The 6,224-nt window shown below is 40.6% G+C and overlaps 1 pseudogene; it reads left to right on the top strand.

The window, feature by feature from the left end:
- The window catches only part of LOC123521550, a 36,110-nt pseudogene that overhangs the window by 19,035 nt on the left and 10,851 nt on the right, over positions 1-6,224 (top strand).

The following is a 6,224-nucleotide window of genomic DNA, read 5'->3' as shown; positions in this document are numbered from 1 at the left end:
GTGAGTGAGTGAGTGAGTGAGTGAGTGAGTGAGTGAGGAGTGAGTGAGTGAGTGAGTGAGTAGTGAGTGAGTGAGTAGTGAGTAGTGAGTGAGTAGTGAGGAGTGAGTGAGTAGTGAGTGAGTGAGTGAGTGAGTAGTGAGGAGTGAGTGAGGAGTGAGTGAGTGAGTGAGGAGTGAGTGAGTGAGTGAGTGAGTGAGTAGTGAGTGAGTGAGTGAGTAGTGAGTAAGGAGTGAGGAGTGAGTAAGGAGTGAGGAATGAGTGAGTGAGTGAGTAGTGAGTGAGTGAGTGAGTAGTGAGTAAGGAGTGAGGAGTGAGTAAGGAGTGAGGAATGAGTGAGTGAGTGAGGAGTGAGTGAGTGAGTGAGTGAGTGAGGAGTGAGGAGTGAGTGAGTAGTGAGTGAGTGAGTGAGTGAGGAGTGAGTGCAGTGACAAAATGGACAGTGTTCTGAGATCATTGTTGTTGTTATGTCCTTTCCAGTTGGTTCCAAATCATTGCCATCCTATGTACAACATAACTGAAAGCTGCCCAGTCCAAAGTTGCCTCCATGGTGTCAATCTCATCCAGGGTTTGCCTTGTATTCATTGCCCCTCTTGATTACCAAGCACGCTGGCCTTCTCCAGTGCCTGGTCTCTCCTGATAGCATGTCCAAGGTATGTGAGAAGAAGTCTCTCCATCCCGGCCTCTAAGAAGCATTCTCGGCCTTCTCCCAAGATAGATCTGTTTGTTCTTTGGAAGGCAAGGGTTCTTTCAATGTTCTTTGACAGCACCATAATTCAAATACATCAAATCTTCTTCAGTCATTCTTATTCCATATCCAACTTACACAAGCATATGAGCTAATTGGAAATAACAAAAAAGTCAGGTGGACCTTAGTTGTCAAAGGAACATCCTTGCTTTTCAACACCTTCAAGAGGCCTTGTGCCGTAGATTTACCTAATGCAATGCATCCTTGGATCTCTTGAATGCTGCTGCTTCCAGGAACATTGATGTGCATACCACAAGATAGAATCCTTGACAACTGAAATATTTTCTCCATTTGACATCATGTGATCTAGTGGTCAAGTTCTGAGGGTTTGGGTTTACTTTACATTAATTGTCATCCATATTAAGACTTGTCATTCTTGATCTTCATCACCAAGTCCTTCAAGCACTCTTCATTTTCAGAAGACAAGGGCTTGTGTCATCTGCACATGGAAACACTGAGTCTCCCTCCAATCCGGATGCTGTCCTCTTCTTCCCATCATCCAGCTTCTCTGGTTGTTTGCTCCGACTGAATAACTGTGGGGAGAGGACACCACTCTGTTGCATCCCTTTCTTGATTTAAATCTTGACGTAGCCCCTTGTCCTGTCCACACAGTTGTCTACGTACAGGTTCCACATGAAGACAAGAGCGTGTTCTGAAATTCCCATTTTTTTGCAAGGCTATCCATAGTTTGCTATGAGCCACACTGTTGAATTTCTTTGCAGAGTCAATAGAACCCAAATCAAGTTTTCTGGTATTACCTGCTTTCAGCCAACATCTATCTGATACGAGCAATGGTATTCCTTGTTTTATATCCTCTTCTGAATCTGCCCTGCACTTCTGCAGCTTCTGTCAATGGACTACTACAACTGCTATTAAATGATATCCAGCAAAATTTGATTTGCATGTAATATCAACGGCATTGTTCTATAATGGACATATCCGATTGGGTCACCTTCCTTTGGAATGGGCACACATATGGATCTCTTCCTGTCAGTTGGCCAGGGAGCTGTCATCCAACTCTCTTGGCATAAACAAGTGAGTGCTTTCAGGGCTTCATTAGCTTGTGGAAACATTTTAATTGATATTCCACCAATTCTTGAAGCCTTGTTATTGGCTAACGCCTTGGTTTCTTCCTTCAGCATCATTGGTTCTTGCTCTTCTGCTACCTTTTTTCTGTCTTCTTTGGAAGATCATAGAATACCTAAAAACTTCTGAGTATAGGCAAAACATCTTAACACCTAATAAAATCAAGTGGGTTCAATTGACTTGAGAAGAATTTTACAAAAATATCTTTATGGAATCCAGTGGCCTTTATGTTCAGTCGGGTCTGCAATAATGCAACATCTGTGTTTCTAAACATCACTGCACAATATCTCACAATAAAAACCACAATGAGTCTTATGGGAAAAGTGGGTTTAAGAGAACAACGCTCAAAAATGTTATCACTGACACCTGTAGGAAGATATGACCCAAATATGAGCAATAACATGGTTTTACATATTCTAAATAGTTGAGAAATTGATCATTAGAAAAGCAAATATGATGTTTTCACCTTTAAAATGTTTGCCTGTGTGCGATAGAAGGGTTATATCAGATAAAATACCATGAAGTAATAAGACTTTTGGATAATATATATACCACTTCTTCAATCCATCTCCTCCAGAGTCTTCCTGTTTTTCACCGCCTTTCCACTTTCTCAAACATGAAGTCCTCTTGCAGGAACATTTGTTTCCTGATAACACATCCAATGGTTCTAAGGCGCACTCTGGCTATACTTCTTCGAAGACAAATTTGTTTGTTCTTTTAGCAGTCCATTGTACTTTCTATAGTTTTCCACAGCCCCATAATTATAAAATCATAGAAAATGTTATTAAAATATATAAAGATATGAAGCTTCTGTGTTATGACATGTTCTCCATCAAGGTCTATATAATTCTGAAGGTGGTGTTTGCACCCAGCTAACCTATCCCTAAAGAATTCTGTCATCTTTGATCTGTACCACGACAACATGGAGGGTTTGCCATTCCTTAGGATCAGACTGTGGTTCGTTTGAAATGGTCTTTTAGGTTTGGGCACAAACAAACCTACAAAAAGCAGCAAGACCTGCACTATAGAGTGGATGCGTCCAGGTTCCCAATGAAATCTCCAGAGGCCATGCTGCTACTCCCCAGACGAGCAGGTGCGTGGTCAAGATGGCAAACAATTATTGAAAGCAAAGTCCCTGTGCTTTTTATCACCAGAGCAGCATTCTCTTGTCTTAAAACTTCTTCCTGATAAGCCCTGGGAATGATCCTGTGTCCTATGAGAAAATCTATCAAGATGATAGCTAAGGAATACCAAAGAACTATTTATTGTCATAACCCTCTGAGCTGAAATTGAATTGGCTCAACAGATACCTTCAGAAGCTACTGTTGTGATTGTCCTTTGTTTGTTTAGCACACCCTAGGGACACTAAAGGAGCCTTAATGGCAATGGATTATGCCTTGAGCTCCTCACCAGGTCCATAGTTTGAACCCACTAGCTATTCTCCAGGAGAGAGATGAGGCTTTCCACTCCCTTAAAGATTTATAGCCTCAGAAATCCACAGCCACGGTGCTACCGTATGAGCTAGAATCAGCTCAAGGGCAGTAAGTTTGGTTTGGTCTTGGAACGAGACAAAGGAGCTATAGAAGCGACCTGGTTCTGTGTTGGGCTGCTTCCTAAAAAGTGGGCCATTCGTACTCAGTCTCTGTTCAGCAGAAGGGTGAGATTTTCTGCTCCAGTAAACTCTTACAGCCTTGGGAAACCACCAGGACAGTTGTAAGCCATCCTACAGGTTACCTGAGTCAAACTTGACTTCTTGGCTGCCAATTGGGTGAAGGAAACTCAAACATTCCTGGTGGCAACGTGGCGCAAACCCTGTAAATTCAGCTGCTTCTTAGAAGAAAGCTGAGATTAGCTTGCCCTTAAAGATTTACCGCTTGGAAAGCCTGATAAGGTCTATATGAGTCAGAATTGACTCAATGGTAGACAATGGCATTACTGAGAAAACTTGTCTACAACTATCCACTGATTTCAGAGACATGTTTAAGAACATGTTCTTCGGAATAAACTGGTGCATAAACTAACTGGAACCCTAGTAACAATATGCTTTACTTATCTTGGTATATATGTTAGCATTTTTATCTCCTCTTGTAGATTTCTTTTATTTCTTAAAAAAATGTATATACACCCACCCATTCACAATTTCTAGAGTTCAGTAATACTGGTTACATATTTCACATTGAGTCGCCATATTAATATCTTTACCTCTGAGAACTCTGGTGGCATAGTGGATTACTTGATGGGCTCTTAACTACTAGGGCTGCTCTGTGGGAGAAAGATACTTTTTGCTCCTGAAAAGATTTATAACCTTGAAAATCCATGGGGTGGGGGTGGGGGTGGGGTGGGGGTAGTTCTACCTTGTCTTATAAGTTTACTCTGATTCAGAATCAAGTAAATAGCAATGCATTAAGGATAACAGTGAGTGAGTGACTATCTCTACCTATATGTTTAATCACATTCATTTAGACTCTTTGCCCCTTCAATATCTCAGTGCTGGAGAGTAACTGTTATCAGTTTAAGAATCCCATTTGCCTAGTGGGTTGCATGTTAGGTTGCTAACTGCAAGGGTCGCTATTTAACACTGCAAGCCCCTCTGTGGGAGAAAAGTGAAGCTTTATGCTTTGGAAAGATTTACAACCTTGGAAACCCAAAGGGGCATTTCCACTCTGTCTTACAGGGTCTATTCTAGTCAGAATCCACTCAATGCCTGTGTGAATGAATGAATGAGTGAATGAATGTTGTCAGTTTAATTTGGGGAATATTTGCTGCATATGCGGATGTATGTTCTATTTTTCTGCTCCTCAGATTAGCTGGGTACTGTTCTCTGCATTTACCTAGTGGTTCTCCTTGATGAAGCCTACATGCGCATATTTAAAACATGCACTGAGTTAACATTATTACCTAGTAGATCAATTGAGTTTCCCCAACAAGCATTAAGATAAAACAGGTTGTACTGGACGGTGTGGAATCCTTAGCCCTCCCTGGAGATCCATGGTCACATCCTTCCCCTGGCCTAGGAGGACAGACAATAAAGTACGGATGGGGGGTGGGATGCAAAATCCCATTCTGGACCAATGGTTTAGAAACTTTGTCCTTCCTGAATGAGACTTAGAGCATCCAGCTTCCCCATTTATCATCCAGACAGACCCAGTCAGCTTGGAGCTCACTGTTCGGGTCCCTTGAGCTCAACAGTTCAAAGATTTAAATAATATCGCTTGGAAGAGAGCTTTAACAATCCAGAAATAGAAACATTAAAAATCTTTGGAAGTTGTTTTTCAAAAGGCCACAACCTCCATTGGCTGTGCAGGCATATAATGTATATTTGATTCCGTCATTTAAATGTAATTTTCTAATGCTTGTATATAGAGAAGCAGCCCTGACAATAGAATGGGTTACACATTGGACTCCTAATCACAAGGTCAGCAGTTCTAACCACTAGCTGCTCACTCAGCAAGAGAAAGATGAGGCTGCCTGCTTCCTGCAAAGATCTACAGCTTCGTAAACTCTAGGGGTACGTCCACTGTGTCCTATAGTGTCACGATACATCAGATAGATGTTTTTAGTTTTGTTTTGTTTTAGCTTTATTTATAGACACACAGTATATTTGCAATGGTTTTCTTGAACCTGCTATGTGATAAAATTTAACCTATTTTTAAAGTGACATGTACATGCATATGGAAAGATGCACAATCATAAGTATATTATTTAATACATTTCTATAAACATTCTTATACAACCTGCTTCCAAAAAAGAATTGACTTAAAACCAGCACCTATTACCCTGTAAGTCTCATTTGTATTTCCTACAATACTATCCTTCAAAAAGAATAACATAACCGCAATTGGAAAAAGGTCTGGGAAAAAAAAATCAAGTCATTGAGAACCCCACAAAGCAAAATTCTACTCTGATACACAAGCATGGCTTAAAAAAAAAATCCTTGGTGCTAGATGCCATCAAGTTAGTTCTGACTCACAGCAATTCTACGTACAACAGAACAAAACACTGCTGTGGCCTGCACCATTCTCACAATCGATTGCTTTCTGTAGCTTGATCTTGTATCTGGTGACCTTCCTAAATGGATTTATTAATTCTCATAATTTTACCATAGATTATTCTAGATTGTCTGGGTACATGATCTACAAATAATATGAACATTTATTTTTATTTAAAATCCATAAGACTTATGGGTGAAGAGAGACAGCGGATGGGTATAAAATATGAAAATAAAAATAAATCAGTCAGGGTGCAGTGTAGCAACGATGAAACACACAACTTTACTCTAATTCTTAAATGCTTCCTTCCCCCCACTATCATGATCCCAATTCTACCTTGCAAGTCTGGCTAGACCACAGGATGTACACTGGTACAGATAGGAAATGGAAACACAGGGAATCC

Source organism: Echinops telfairi, unplaced genomic scaffold, assembly GCF_000313985.2.
Source record: "Echinops telfairi isolate 266 unplaced genomic scaffold, ASM31398v2 ScPeMD7_23;HRSCAF=83, whole genome shotgun sequence".
In the NCBI taxonomy this organism is placed as follows: Eukaryota; Metazoa; Chordata; class Mammalia; order Afrosoricida; family Tenrecidae; genus Echinops; species Echinops telfairi.
The sequence above is the reverse complement of the archived record's forward strand: the minus strand, read 5'-3'. Positions and strand labels throughout refer to the sequence as shown.